We start from the raw sequence: 16237 nt of genomic DNA, 5'->3' as shown, positions 1-16237 counted from the left end.
CCCCGCCCCTTCCTCCTCCTTTTTCTCTCCCCGCTCCTTACTGGTCTCAGGAAGGGAGGGGCGGGAGGGCTAATGCGGAGCTTCGCCTCAGCCAATGGGCTGGGGGCCCGCGGGCCCGGCCCCCTCCTTCCCTCGAGCGCGGCCCAATCGGAGTTTACTACAATGTTGTGGGGCACGGAGGTGGGGGGGAGCTGAGGAGGGGCTGGGGGAGGGGGAGGCGTGCGGGCGCGCGTGAGGGCCGCGAGGGCCGGGGCCGCGGCGCCGCCGGGGACTGTCGGCAGGGGGAGGCGCGCGCCAGGCCGCCCGTTCCTTCCTTCCTCCCTTCCTTGGCTCGCTCGCTGCTTCTGGCGGTCGGTTGGTCAGTCAGTCAGTCAGGCGGGCAGCCCGCGAGGCGGCGGCGCCTCCTGCCATTGTTCCTCGGGCGGCGGCGGGAGCGGGAGCGGCGCGAGCATCCCGAGCCGTGCAAGGTGAGGCGAGGCGGGCCCGGCCCGAGGCTGAGGCTGGGGCCGGGGCCGAGCCGGGACTGCCGGCCGCGGAGCTGTCCCCGAGGGGACGGTCCTGGCGCTGCCGCCGGCGCAGCCTCTTTGTCTCCTGCAGCGCCCCCGGAACCCGCGGGGCCCAGCGGCGCGAGGCCCCCGCCGCGGGAGGGGGCTCCCTATCTGCAGCAGGGAACCGGGTGGTTTGGACCGATGGGGAAACTGAGGCCCAGGGGGCAAGGGACTTGCCCAAGGTCACCCCGCAAGTTCGAAGCCAGGACCTCTGGCGGCGGGTCTGGTGCCCCCCGGTTTTCCGGAGGAGGGTTCTGGGGCTCGAGGGTGTCGGGGTGCAGACCAGGGGGAGGGGGGAAGGAGGATTTCCAAAAAGTTTTTTCTTTTTCCTCGTTCCCCTCCCCTTCTGTGCGGGTCATGCAGGGTCCAGGCCAGGGACTGACTCAGTAGGGGTCCCCCATCTTTCCTGGGTTCCTAGGTGTAATTATCAATCCTCATTGATAGTACGGGTCTTGTTATGTGACAATAACAATAGCTAGCATTGACGTAGCACTTCACACTTGTATCTCATGTTGGCTCCTCACAACCACACTGGGAGGCATTGCTGTTATTATCCATGTTTTACAGATGAGGACACTGAGGCCCATTTGATCAGGGCCACCCAGCTAGTTAGGGACTGGGGCAGGATTGGAACTCAGGTCTTCTGGATTTCCAGCCCTCTTTCATGGGACACTAGGCTGAGGTACCTCTGGAACCTCAACGGTCACCCAGTCCAGTCACCTTATTTTAACCGAGGAGGAAACTGAGGGACAGAGGACCTACCCAGGGTCACCTGGGACCCAGTAAATGGCAAAACCTCTATTTGAACCTAGGTCCTCTGACTCTTTCAAGTCCTGTGCAGAGTGTTTTCTTCATGCAATCCTGCTCAATTATTATTCCCATTTTACAGAACAGGCAAATGAGGCTCAGGAGAAGTGACAAAACTATTGGTACTGTAACTCTGCAAAGGTTCACACTCCATAATTGATTATAACATGCTGCTTTTACTTTTGTGGGAGGGTTGGAGGGCTGGGAGAGCAAACTGTAGCCTTTGAAATGTCACAGGTATAGGCATATGAGAGAGAATAGTTTATATAGGGCTTTAAAGTTTACAGAGTTTACTTTCCTCTTGGTAACTTGTTCATGTAATGGTGACCTCCTTTTTGCAGGTACAGAAACTGAGGTACTAAGAGATCACTCACTTATGGTCACACAGTTCATATTTGAACTTGGGTCTCTAGAATCACAAATCAAGGACTCAAGTTTTATCTTGCTGACTACTGCTACCTTCTGTCATAGTCCCATTACTTTGGTGGCAGATTCCATGCTACTTTCTAGTGAGATGGTTTGGGCATTTGAAAAAAATACACTTCTAACAGTCTCTCAATTTGAGAAATTAAATATAGGTATTCTTTGTTTTCAGGATTCTATTGAGTCAGTTATTTATTTTGGCATTATGACTATATATCTGTATATAAAATTTACTGAAATTGTATTGTTGCCTTGGAAATATAATTTACTAAGGATTGTATCGTTCCCTTACCTATGCAGATATTGGATACTAGAATTGTCCTCAGAATTTCATCATTAAGCTCTCATTCCTGGCGAGGTTTTGCCCAAACAGGTTTATTCTTCCTAGGAATAGGCATTCTCTTGAGAGAGAAAGTGATCTCACGTGGAACAAATTGCTGATGGATTGGTTTCTAGCCACATGATAGTGACTGTCATGCTGTTGTTTTCTTGACTGTACTCAGTCATAATTGAATAGTCTTTGGAGACTCTCTGGCATGTGTGTTGGAGGTTTTGAAAGATGCTAAGCTTTTTTTTTTAAGTAATTTGAGTGATTTCACAGCTGTTATTTTGTTCTTTCTGCTTTTATGGAAAACTGAAATAAATGGTTATATTCTGAGTATTATTATAGTGGGTTTTATGGATCATCATGAGGATATATGACTATTCTTTTATTCTTTACTCTTTCCATTGTCTCTCTGAATCTGAACCAAAACCTTTGTGGGGTTGGCCATTTACTGCAGGCCACCATTTTTCCTTTTTTAAAATCCCATTTAATCCTAGTTCTGCTCTTACAATATAAATCCCTACTAAAAATAAAGAAGGAGGCTTTTCCATTCTGTAAATCTTATCAATTTTTTGCCTTTTGGATATTGGCATCTTTAGAAAGTAGTTTTCTATGTGAAGTCTAAGCCAGTAATAATAACTGATATTTACATAGCACTTACTATGTCCTAGGCACTGTACTAAGGGCTTTACAATGATCTCATTTGATCTTGTTTTCAATGTGTTCATTTTGTTTTCCATTTCTTAAATATAGGGTGGCATTTATCACTTCCTACTCAGAATTCTGGAAGTGACTTTCTTGGGGGGGAGGGGAGGAAAGCCAAACGTTTAGTTCTTATTGAGGATAAAATATTCCTTATGAAGTTTCAGCCAACCAAGACTGAAAAAATCAAGAGTGTATTTGTATTTCTGACATATTTGTGTCTGACTTGTGCTTCCTTTACTTAAAATAGTGATACAGTAAGTTCATTCTTTAGCAGGTTGACAGCTTCCTGTGATTCTTTTCCAATTCTTAATTTACACATTCCAAATCAAAACGCTGGCCTTTCAGTGGTCCAGATCATAAGGAAAGGAGAAAGGGGTAAATTGGTATGTGCTCGTATTTAATTAAACTTTGTAAATAACATAGATTATTCAGTCAGTAGAAGTGCTAAAATTTTCTTTGGACCTTAAAAAACTCTATATGCAATTTCCATTTAGGTTTTTCAGTTTGTTCAGGATGTGATCCAGAAGGTTTAGAACCAGATACTGGTGATGAATGAAGCAGGAGCTAATTTCTTCAGTTGTGTGACTGAAAACCAGAAATATGGAAATTGATTATATTGGTAGTGTTGCCATTAGTAACAGGTGCTATATTTAGATGGCATCTCTTTCCCAAGCATCCTAAAACATATTTGATATAGAATTTTATTGATAGTCTTTTTAGGAAGATAGCTAATAGAAAGTATTTTCCAGTAGTCAAGAAAATTGAATATAGAAGTCACAGGGGGGCAGCTAGGTGGCGAAGTGGATAGAGCACCGGCCCTGGATTCAGGAGGACCTGAGTTCAAATCCAGCCTTAGACACTTAACACTTACTAGCTGTGTGACCCTGGGCAAGTCACTTAACCCCAATTGCCTCACCAAAGAAAAAAGAAGTCACAGAAATTCAGTTTCCTGGGTTCAATACAACAAGCATTTATTAAGGGCCTGCCATGTGCTAGGTGCTGGTATGAGCTGCAAAGACAAAAAAGTGAGTCTCTGTCTTTGAGGGATTTATCTTTTCCCCGTGGTGTGGTCCAGCACGTTTACAGTTAAATCAATGCCAGATTTATACAAAATTCATACCAAGTGGGGGAAGACACTAATAGTGGGGGCAGTCAGGAAGATTGCTCTTGAGGGAGATAGCAACACTTCAGCCTTAAAGGGGATTAGGAAATTCCAAGGAGGGGAGGCAAGAGAACCTTTCAGGCTGGGGGGTAGGGATGGGGGTGGGAAGGAAGTGAGGGTGCGGTCTGTACAAAATCTAGAGAAAATTCTGGTATTAGTAGAAAAGAGTTTTTAGTGAAGCCCCCCTGAAATTTCCCTAGATCTTAATTTTTGTCCATAAGTTAGGTCTTCTTGATCTCCAGTTCAAGCCCCTGGAGCTCCATTGTGTACAGCAAGGGTTCTAAGTCTGGGTACTTATAACCCCAGCGTCTAGGAGAAACTTTTCAGGGGGATGTGGGAATATTTGTTAAATAACTACATAATTCTATTGAAATTAACATTTTAATTTTATTTCTGATGAGCATGTGTATTATAAACTTTAGAATTTATTTCCTTTCATATTGAATAGAGAATGATGGAATTGCCTCCCTCTTAGAGTGGAAGCTGGGAGCAGGAATTATTTCATTCATTGTATTTGTATTCCCCCAGAGCTTGACATATATGAGGCACTTAATAGTTACTTGTTGACTGATTGGTTTGTTTCCTGAAAGCTTAAAAGTAAGGGACTTTAAAAGAGGCAGAGAACCCCTGGTGTACAGGTAACGCGTGTAAAAAGCTCCGGACTGCTGCTATCTCCCTGGTATGTTCATTCATTTATAGAGCACTGTGCACACGTCACTATATCCTTTGTTTTTATTTTAAATTGGCACAAGTCTGGGTCCTCATGTAATGAGGTCCAAACCTCTTGAGTTCCAGGCTGATGATTTAAATGCTGTGAATGATGCAAAAGTGAGCTGTCTGAAATGTTAATAGAATAAAGTGAAATTCAGCGAGGGTAAATGTAAAGGTCAAATTTTCCACCTTGTGGAGTTGATTTTTAAAACATTTTAACTCATCTACACTATGTAAGAGGTGTGGCCAGATAGCGATTGTCTGAAAAAAGTCTAGGGCGTTTAGCAGACTAGCAAGTCCCTAATTTTGATATGGCCTCCAGAAACGCTAATGCCATCTCAGGTTGCCAGGAGGAAGACAAGACTTGGAGGACTAATGAAAAGTTGAGAAGCTGTCCCATTGCAGAGGGATCGAACTCGTTCTGCTTGGCACAGAGGATTGAACTAGGAGCAACAAGCGCAAAGTGCAGGGACAGATTTTGGCTTTGAATTCTTCCAGAAGTAGAATGGACTGTTTTAGGAGCTCATTAGATCAGGCACTCCATAACTGCTTGTTGATTGGTTATTGTGTTTGGTGGAGAGGGAATTTTTGTAGGTGTCTGGGTTGTGCTAGGTGTCCTCTGAGTTCCCTTCTAATTCTGAGATTTCATGAATTAAACGTGGTCCTTGTCTTTAAAGCTGCCATTTCCCAGGGGTCATAAGAGATATATAAATAACCATACTAGAAAGCATATTTCTTTAATATTTATCTATATCATCTTACCATCTCTACTAGATTGTAAATTCCTTGAGGGCAGGGACTTTGTTGTTTATATTTATATTTTCCTCAGCACTTAGTGAGTGCTGAGTGAATCTAGAGAAAAACTCTTCTTTTTCCTGTACTTAATTTCTCCAATTTATAGCATATTGTATGTTTGTTTGGTTTTTTGGTGAGGCAATTGGGGTTAAGTGACTTGCCCAGGATCACACAGCTAGTAAGTTTTAAGTGTCTGAGGATGGATTTGAACTCAGGTCCTCCTGACTCCAGGGCCAATGCTCTCTATCCACTGCACCACCTAGCTGCCCCATTATAGCATATTGTAAAGCATGCAATAACTAACCCACTTCCAAGGAGTTACACACATATTCATAATAGCTTATTATGAAAATCAGTAATTGTAAAATTTTATAAAATGGCCCTAGATGGTTTTTCACCTTAGTCAAATGGGTCAGGGGATCTCTTCAGTGTGGGTACTCCCTCTAATAGTTTCAGATCAAAACCCACCTGGGCCTTCTCATCTTTTTCTGCTCTTGTCCAAGTCCTCCTGTAAATCCTTGATAAGAGGTCCACCCAGTGTGTTAGAGCCTGTGTATCTTGGCATTATTTAAACTACCAATGCAGCCTATCTATTATTCTTTCCTGTTGTTAAATGGGTGGCCACCATTCTTTTGTCGTTGTACATCTTTTTGCTATCTTTGTTTGTTGTGGTTTTTTCCCCACAGTTCATTGTTGGAAATATGTTTCAGCTTATTTACTCCCACCATGCATTTCTCCGTTGCCCTTTTGGTGACCTGCAGTTTGTGATTCCTCAGAGATTGTAGTAATTCATGATTCACGGTCATATAGTATCACCAGAAGAATATTAAGAAAGGAACAGGCAGGCTTTTGCAAATAATATTCTATAGCAGACCACATCTTTACAGTCATACAGTTGTAGAGAATACAAGATCCCACTGTTTGTTGACTATAAAGTATTTGACTCATTTGAACAAATTGCTGCCTTGAAGTGCTTAGCCATATGTTGGTCAGATAGTATTTAATCTGTCAGGACCTTGTTAGCCAGCTTGTTGCTAGATTATAAACTCCGTGAGGACAGATGCACAATCTTATTTTCTTTGCATCTCTCTTGAGTGTTTGGCACAGTACTTTCCCTATATTTCAAAATACCCATGTTTAACTAGTGCCTTCCTATTGCTAATGCCACCCCTAATATGAATTGTAGTGGTCAAAAAACTATCATTAGCTGTCATCTAGCCTTTGGTGGAATCTCCATGGGTATATCGAGGCTGATAGCCTAAGGCTTTCTTGTTTGGTAGATGATGCCAGTGCTTGCATTCTTGTTGATGAATTCATCACATTTCCACTCCACACCACAGTGAGGTCCAAATAAGACTGAAGTGGAGGAGTACCCTTAATAGGCTCTTAAGAAATGGGGCAATGGAATGAAAGAACTTTGGAGAGAAAAACGACTTGGCAAAGTCAGATTGGAAAAAAAAATTCTTTTGAAAATTAGATGAATTCATCAGTATGTATGTCATGATCTAGAACAAGCAGTTTAATGTGTTTGCATATACATAAATTCCTACTGGAATATTGCTGGTAATCCGTTTTTGTGAACTTTTTTTTCCACCTTAATGCACTAAATGTGTAAAAATACTTTGTCTCAAGACAATCACTGCACAAACTTAGCCTTTATAGCTGAGTGGAAAATGTTATAAGCAAAAAAATGAATGACTGAAAGAAGCCTGGTTGGTTATCTGTTATCTGTCTTGAATTCACTTTGAGCTTTATCAGTAGTACCAGCTGTCCAGTTTTTCTTTAATGAGTTAATCCTGGGTTAATGAGAGATTCAAGTAGCTAAATTTCTCATGGTTATATTCTGCTTTGGAGATGGGAGGAGGGGCTGGATTATTGGTAGCTCTGGAAATCTTTGCCTCTTTGATTGCACATTTACTTAAGAACTCTGCCATTTGCCAGTTTGGGTGCTGGGGGACTCAGCAGTTAGTAAATAGATAGACTAGGCTAACAGGAGGAAGTCAGGTCCTTCCAGGTGGCACGCTGCTTGTGGTCTACACCTGTTCTTTGCTGTTGAAAGAGGCAATTTTTCTTTAGGGTTTATTTTACAACTAAATCAAACTCCTCTTGATAACGTCTTTGTTACATTTTAGGAATAAACCTAAATTTTCCAATGGGTTGAACCTCTTTGTTCACCTGTTTAAAATTTGAATTTTTTCTTTAAAAATTGTATTGATAAATTTTATTTGACCAGATTGTTTAAACAATTGCTCCCAACATACTCCTGACTGAATCTTGTACAGTGGACAAATCCCTGAAAGCAGTTAAATAAAACAACACAAAAGCATAATTGCAACTGATTGTACTGCATACCTATGCATGAATATGCATTTTCTATTTCTTTGCAGAAAGGACTGCTGTATGCTTCATAAATCAGTACTAACACTATCCAGTGTTTCTGATTAATTTTGCCATTTAAAGTTGTACATAGTTGTAGTAGTTTATATTCTTTATGTTAATTTTTTTAACTCAGCTTTATTTCTTTGAAATAGTCATCATTTTTTATGGCACAGTAATATTCCATTACTTTCACTTACCACCATTAGCCATTACCTATTGCCTGATACAGTTTTTTTTTGCTATTGCCGATAATCAGCATGCTTTTATTCAGCACCAGGTATCATGCTAGGCACTGGACAATATAGAGACAAAAATGATAGTTCCTGTCTTCAAGAAACTTATGCGCTCATGTTCGGTGAGGCAGGCAAATTAGCCTCACTGAAGCAGCACAAATTTTGAAGGAGACGAGAGGCAGGCAACATGTACCTGGGGAGCCAAACCATGGCTGTCACACTACCTCAGTCACTCCCCTACCTCAGACCCTTGTGGAGGCAGACTCAAGGACCCCTGAGTCCAAGATCTCCTGGAATGGTACCCCCCAACCCCCTTCAGGAACTGAGTCAGCTTCCAATGGGCCCCTGCAACCACCATTCTGGGAAGCAGCCCTGTGGTCATGTGACTTGGAAACTGCTTCTGCAGTTTCTGCTCCTGTCCCCCAATAGCCATAACTATTGAAGATCCAGAAAAGAAAGTCCTTAACACTGTTAAGTGGCTTAAAACCAGTGAGGAGGTCGGCTTAGTCAGGTCATAGAGTATAGAACAGGGACCGATTTATAATAAGATTGGAAACACAAATTGAGCCCAGGTTGTGAAGAGCTCTAAAATAGGAACAGAATAACTATATTTGCTCCTAGAGGCAATAGGGAGTCAGTAGAGTTAATTGACCAGGGTAGGGGAGCAGTATGGTCAGATTGGCACTTTTGGAAAATCACCTTGGTGCTTGGGAAGGAGAGACTGGAGGTTGGGACACAAAATGAGAAGGCTCTTGTAGTGGTCCAGGCTAGAAGTAATGGGTGCCTTGACTAGGCTGGTGGTTATGTGAGCAGAGAGGAGATAAGATACCAGAGAATTTGTGGAGAAAGAAGTAACAAGATTTAGCAACTGACTGCATTATATCGGTTGACAGAAAATGTGATTTTGAGGATGACACTGAGGTTACAAACCCTGGTGACTGTAAGAACAGTTGTAAGATAATTGTGCTTAAAGAGGGGTAAGATTTTGGGGAAAAATAGTGAGTTTAGTTTTAGACATGTTGAGTTTGAGATGTCTAGGAAGCAATGTGAAATATTCAATAGACAGTTACATAGTTATAAATAATTATAATGCTTCTGTGGATATTTTTATACAGAAGTTTTTTTTTTGGTCGGGGCAATGAGGGTTAAGTGACTTGCCCAGGGTCACACAGCTAGTAAGTGTCAAGTGTCTGAGGCCAGGTTTGAACTCAGGTCCTCCTGAATCCAGGGTTGGTGCTTTCTCCACTGTGCCACCCAGCTGGCCCCCAGAAGTCTTTGTAACATTACCTTATATATCTAAAAGTAGGATCTCTGGGCTAGAGTGTATGAATAGTTTTGTAACTTTCATAATCCTAATTGTTTAACATAATATGTAATAACAATTCATATCTTCTCTAAAAGACATCTTTTTTTTTTTTTTTGTCAATCCAGCAGATATTTGTTGAGCAGTAATTGTTTGTAAGGGTATGATAGGTGATACAGAATAGTGGTGTCCACATATTAACATTATCTATGGTCAATCATGTTTTTACTTATTTTGTTAAATATTTCCTGATTACATTTGAATTTCTTTGGGGCCACACTCAGGAATGTTGCTGGCTGATGCCTCTAATGTAGGGAATACAGATGAGATTAGAACATGGCCCTGGGGTCCTCTGGGAGTTTGTGGTCTTTTGGAGTTTATTTGACACTATTCTTTATAGTCCATATTTTTATAGCCTTTCCAGGTTTACAAAGTGCTTTACTATAGGATAGTACCATTTAGTTCAGTCTCTCATTTTGCAGAGGAAACTGAGGCCTAGAGGGGGTAACTGCTGTCCTCAAATACACAAATAGTATGTAGGAAAGCCTGAAAGAGAACTGAGGTGGTCTATCTCCCCATCTCATCATGTTGTCCACTATATCGCACTGCCTCAGATTATCTCATTTGATGCTCCCCAAATCTTTTTAGCAGTCAAGTCAGAATGAAACACCATGAGGTAACATGAGACTTGCCCAGGATTTCCTAAATCAGTGGAACCTATTTCCTAACCCCATTTCTAGTGTTTTTCCATTATATTGCAGAGTAGAATAATAAAGTGATTGGGAGGTATAAAGTGCTATGTTAGGGCTGAGGAGAGGGGGATCAATGTAGGCCAGAAATGGTAGCTGTGGCTTAGGTGGTGTTGGTTAGGAAAGCATTTCTGTTAGAAGATGGCAGTTAAGTTGTTCTTTAAATGGATATATACAAAATTCATATTTTGGAGCATCACCTTGTATTTTGTTTAATTAGTTTTTGTTATTACCCTTTTCTGCATCCATAAAACAAGGAGAATAATATCAGACTTATCTACCTCATTGGGCTATTGTGAAGATCAAATGAGAACATGTGAAAGTATTTTGTTTAGTAAATCTTCATGCTTCCCTTTCCCCCCTCCAATGCCCCAGCTCCTTGTTCTACAAAGCTTAGCTCTTTAAAAAAAAGTAGTATTCTTTTTTGTTAGGCTTTATGTGCCCCGCAGTAATGTTCACTAGTATAATATTTTCACATGTGCAGTTCAAATAGAACAATTTAGAACATTTAAAACGATAGGCCAATTTTTTTTATTCCCTTAATTTTTGTTCTTTAATTGTGAGTAAATTGAAATTCCAGGATGTGTTTACAACTAATGTGAAGTTGAGCTTTCTTGGCAAATCAGATTTCCAGGTTGTACCACTTCCCTCTTTTCAGAATGAGCCTATCTGGGTCGCTGCTTAAAAGCCACTGGACACATGAATGCTCTGCAGGTACTTTGATATGTTAATCAGCAGATTCTGGTTAAAATATACAGCTTGTGATTTCCAATGTGAGTTATGCACAGGGCTTGCTCATAGAGTTAGGTTTTGAAGGTATCTATTTAGCTGCCTGTTGATCTAATCTTACAAGCTTCAGTGTAGAAGCAGTCGTAAAGGATGTGAAACTTGCTTGTAAAAATCAAGAAATCGAGGCAGCTAGGTGGCACAGTGGATAGAGCACCGGCCCTGGATTCAGGAGGACCTGAGTTCAAATCTGGCCTCAGACACTTTACACTTACTAGCTGTGTGACCCTAGGCAAGTCACTTAACCCCAATTGCCTCCCCCCCCCCCCCCCCCCCCCCCCCCCAATCAAGAAATTGGTGAATTCAAACCACTGTTCTATTTCCTTGTTATCTGACACCTCAGAATTGTGGTCCTTTTCCGTACTGGTGTGATTCCTGTAAGCTCTTTTCATTAGCAAGCTCAGTGTTGGTCTTTTAAGCATTTGGATCAAGATTGTGTTTTAAATGCATTTTAAGCATATGACCTAGACACAGATTTACTTTTTTCTTTTGGTGACATGATTATCCCATCAACCTTTTCTTTTCTTTGGGGGTTTTTGGGTTTTTTTTTGCAGGGCAATGAGGCAGTGACTTGCCTCCTCAACCCATCAACCTTTTCTTATGAACAACTCCAGCCCCCCCCCCCCCCCCCCCCCGCAGGAATCCTCAAAATTTGGTCATTGAAAGTGTCCAGTTGCAGAGAATTCATAGCTGTTGACAGAGCAATGGATTCTTTCAGTTTATAGTAAATAATTCTTAAATTAGAGTTGGATGCCAAAATGATAGCATTAATTTTTATTTAGATTTGATGCTATATTATTGGCAGCATATGGTGTAATTTTTATGACTTGGTTCATGGTGTGTTCAGTACTATTCAGTGTAATAAATACAGTTGCAAACACACTGGGTTAGATTAGTATTTTGATTCAGTCTACTGTGATTTAATGAATATGTAGTGAGGTGGTTGAAGAATACCTAGAGGTTTGTATAAATCGTACATATAAATCGGTAGAATTAAGGAAGAAAGTTCTAATAGTCTATAATGATACATATTGTAATTTTCAAACCATTTCCACAGTTTTGGAGGGGAGAAAATTATTACTCTTGGGAAAAATTTGAGTGGAGTGTCTGTTTATGATAGTCTCTTTTGACTTGCTTATTTTAGATGTAAATATATAAGTACATATATTTAATACACACAGATATATACATATATAATATTTCTATCCAAAGGGTATGTGTATGTAGCTACCCATTGTTTTTTTCTATGACTTTGATGGCACTTGTAAAATATTCTTAATATGTCAAAGAAAGGGACCATGTTTTAATTTGCCTCCATAAAGAACAGTTCTCTATCATCATCTCATTAATTAATCTCCATATTGAATCCACATAGTTACACATAAACTCTGTGACTTCATACTGTATTCTTTCTTCTGACCACCACTCATTATTTTGGGGGGTCATTGCTTCCAGGCTAATGCAGGGTCTGGATTAATCAACTTCCAACATTTTAGGACGCTGATCTTCAAACTTTTTGAGTTTGGAGTATCAGCAAAATATTTTTGAGGTTATACTCCTGATATGTGTATATTTACTTATTTATAAATTTTATATATATATATATATATATATATATATTCTCTCTTGGTTTTCCTCCTGCCTGTCTAATAGCTCCTTTTTAGTCTTCTTTGTTGGATCTTCATCCATGTCTGTTTCCATCCTTGGCCCTCTTCTCATTTTTTCTCTACACTCTCACTTGGTGATCTCATTAGCTCCCATGGGTTCAGTTAATATTTCTATTTAGGTGCTTTCCTGATCTCTATATCCACTTCCAGTTTCTCTTCTGAGACTATATCACCAAATGCCTATTGGACATCTTGAAGTGGTTGTCTTTTAGGCATCTCAAACTGAACATGTTCAAAATGGAATTCATTCTTTCCCCTAAAACCCTCCTCTCTTTTGAACCTCCCTGTTACTGTCCATGGCAGTATGATTTTCAAAACTTCATTGTCCCCAAGAACTCCTCATTCTTCCTCATCCCATGTATCTAATGAACTGCCTTTACAACATCTATTGTATCATTGCCCATCTTTTCTCATGCCTCCACCAGCCTTATTCAGACCCATATAATTTCTTGTCTGCACTATTCCAAAAACCTTCTAATTGGATTCCTTGGCCCAGGTCTCTTGCTACTCCCATCTGTCCTTTGCTCAGTTTCCTAAAGGGTATGCCTGACCTTATCGTCTCCTCCCCTCCACTCCCTTAACTTCAAAGACACCTTATTATTTCCAGGATCGAATAAAAACGTTTATGTTTTGCATTTCAGGCCCTTTACAACCTAACCCCTTCCTACCTTTCCAATCTTATACTCTACTCCCTTCCATGCACTTTTTGATCTAGCTGTCCTGTTCTTGCTTGCTGTTCTTTCCATGCTACAATCCATCTCTGGTCTTCTGTACCCTTGTACATCTTACCTCTGCCTTTTAGTATCGCTGATTTCTTTCAAGACTCAGCTCCTATGTCACTTTCAGCAGCAGGCATTTCTCAGCCCCCTAGCTGCTACAGATTTCCCTTCTGAAATACTTTTCATCTGTTCTGTATGTATCTCATGCTGTCTCCCCATTTGAGAGCAGGGACTGTTTTTGCCTTTTCTTGTAACCCCGGCACTTAGTACAGTGCCTGTTACACAGGTACTTAATTGCTTGTTGGCTGTCATACCAATAGCATACATTGTAAAACAAACAAAAATAGAAATTTAAAATGGTCAATATAAACCTGAAATAATATTTTATTCTAGAGTCAATAGGGAGAAAATGTCATTTATTGAATAGGGAATTGACAGGGATCTGTGCTTTAGGTAGATCATTTTGGCAGTTGTGTGGAGGATGGTTGAAGTGAGGAGAGACATAAAGGTAAGGAGACCTATTAGGAGACTATTGAAGGGGCAGCTAGGTGACTCAGTGGATAGAGTACTGGCCCTGGAGTCAGGAGGACCTGAGTTCAAATGCGGCCCCAGACACTTAACACTTACTAGCTGTGTGACCCTGGGCAAGTCACTTAACCCCAATTGCCTCACTAAAAAAAAAAAAAAAAAAAAGGAGACTATTGAAATGGTCCAGAGGAAAGGTTATGAGGGCCTGGTCTAAGGTGGTGGCTATGTCAGAGAGGAGGAGACATATATGGAAGTAAAACCAATATCTGGCAACTAATTGGATATTATGGGGTAAGAGAAAGTGAGAAGTTGAGGATGGCACCTATATTGTCAGCCTTGGTAACTGGGAGGATGGTGGTGCCCTTAACAGTAATAGGGAAATTTGGAAGAGGGGAAGGTTTGGAGGGAAAGATAATGAGTTCTGTTTTGGACATGATGATTTTTAACATGTCTGTGAGACATACAGGTCAAGATTCCAATAGGCAGCTAGAGATTCAAGACTGGAGGTCAGGAGAGAGGTTAGGGCTAGATAAATAGATATGAAAGTCATCTGAACAGAGATGATAATTATATCCATGGGTTAGTTTAGTACAGTGTTTAACACATAGTAAGTGCTTAATAAATGCTTTTAATTAATTTGTTTATTTATCCTTATTTGAATCCCCATAAATAGCCCAGGGAGATAGATAGATCAGATATTATCCTCATTTTATTTTATTTTTCCATATAGATATTTTATTATTTTCCAGTTACATTTAGAGATAGTTTTCAACATTTGTTTTTATAGGATTTCTAGTTTCAAATTTTTCTCCCTTCCTCCCTCCTCCCCGAGACAGCAAGTAATCTGATATAGGTTATATATGTACAATCACATTAAACATATTTCTGCATTAGTCATGTTATGAGAGAAGAATCAGAGCAAAAAGGAAAAACTTCAAAAAAGAAAAACAGCAACAAAAACAATAGAAATAATATGGTTTGATCTGCATCCAGATTCAACAGTTCTTTTTTTTTTCTTTTCTTATTATCCTCATTTTAAACGATGAGGAAATGGAGTCAGAGGGATTCAGTGATTTGCTAAACAGTAAGAACAAACCAGGACTTGCTTGAATCGCTTAAGTTGGATTAAGTCAAATCAACAAACATTTCTTAAACACCTCCTGTGAGCCTGGCACCTGAGTGTTCTTTTCACTCAAGAATACTACCTCTCCTTATGTAGTTTTGTTTATTGGGTAGATTAGATGGGAAATATGGTATGATGGATTCAGATGGATTGAAATTAAAAAATAATTACTAGTCCTTAATAAAGAATTGTTAATCTTGTTAACTAATATTCAGTACCCAAACCTATATATGTGTCATTTTGGAAACCTCTGAGTAGTGTTATTAAATGTTATGATTCTGAAGAAGAATAGAGGGAGATATACAAATGAATAGGCTATTTTAAAAATCTCTTCTAATTTAGAACTCTGGCATATATGTATAATGGTAATACATTTCTAATTTATGAAGATGCAGTACTTTATCAGGGTTGAGGTGTAATTGCTATATAGCTATTATTAAGTACTTACATGCATTTTTAAGTAATCTTATTAAAATTCTTTTAATACAGTCAGATCACAATGCAAGTAAAGCCCCAACTCCATTAAATTGTATATCAGTAGGATTTTCTGTGTATAACATATATAAACATAAATGCACACACACATACACATTTAGTTGATTAATTTAAAGCACTTAGGTCTCCTTCAGTGAAAGGTTTTTTTAACCTTGATTCATAGATTTGGCACCTAGGATGTGAAAAGTCACAATGAACTACTTTTTAGACATAAGCAGAACTGTCAAGAGTTGTAAAGAGTTAAGCCCTCAAATTTTACCACCATCTATTGCAGTTTGCAGAAGAGAGATGTGTAGTATAGTTTAGAGATAAAGCTTCATTATCATTGCAGACTGCTCCCCTCTCCCTAGGCTCTTCTCTCTTCCTTCATTGTCCACCCCCCGCCCTTTTTAGTTAGCGACCTAGAATTTCTACACAAATGCAAGCTTACTACCTGCAGAGTCCTGCTAATCTCAGCAGCATTATGTAATTACACAAGTCCTCTACATAGTGTCATGTGATATTGTGTATGTGTCCTCCCACGCATGTATCTTTATAGAGTAGTTTCTCCCCATCTGGTGTTAGAGATGAGCTTCTTGTGAGGCTATTTTTAAATCTTCAAGCTTCCTGGCATCTTCTCTGCTTGAAGTAACATCATTGCTTCTGAATACAAGAAAATGCATAAAGTATTTGTGAATGTGAATGGCAGTTTTATTTGTTTTGCTAATTATATATTTTAGGGGGCCCATAGGTGTTGAAGTCAATAGAGCAATGGACTTGGAATCAGTAAGACTCATCTT

General features: G+C 40.1%; 1 protein-coding gene across 1 annotated transcript in view; it reads left to right on the top strand.

The window, feature by feature from the left end:
* Positions 1-263: 263 nt before the first annotated feature.
* The window catches only part of EPB41 (erythrocyte membrane protein band 4.1), a 196699-nt gene continuing 180725 nt past the window's right edge, over positions 264-16237 (top strand). The window contains exon 1 of the mRNA XM_043992709.1: positions 264-467. The gene's annotated coding sequence lies outside the window, so the exon portion shown is untranslated. The remainder of the gene's footprint in view (positions 468-16237) is intronic.

Source organism: Dromiciops gliroides, chromosome 3, assembly GCF_019393635.1.
Source record: "Dromiciops gliroides isolate mDroGli1 chromosome 3, mDroGli1.pri, whole genome shotgun sequence".
NCBI classification, from domain to species: Eukaryota; Metazoa; Chordata; class Mammalia; order Microbiotheria; family Microbiotheriidae; genus Dromiciops; species Dromiciops gliroides.
Note: the sequence above shows the minus strand (reverse complement) of the source record. Positions and strands in the feature narration are given on the sequence as shown.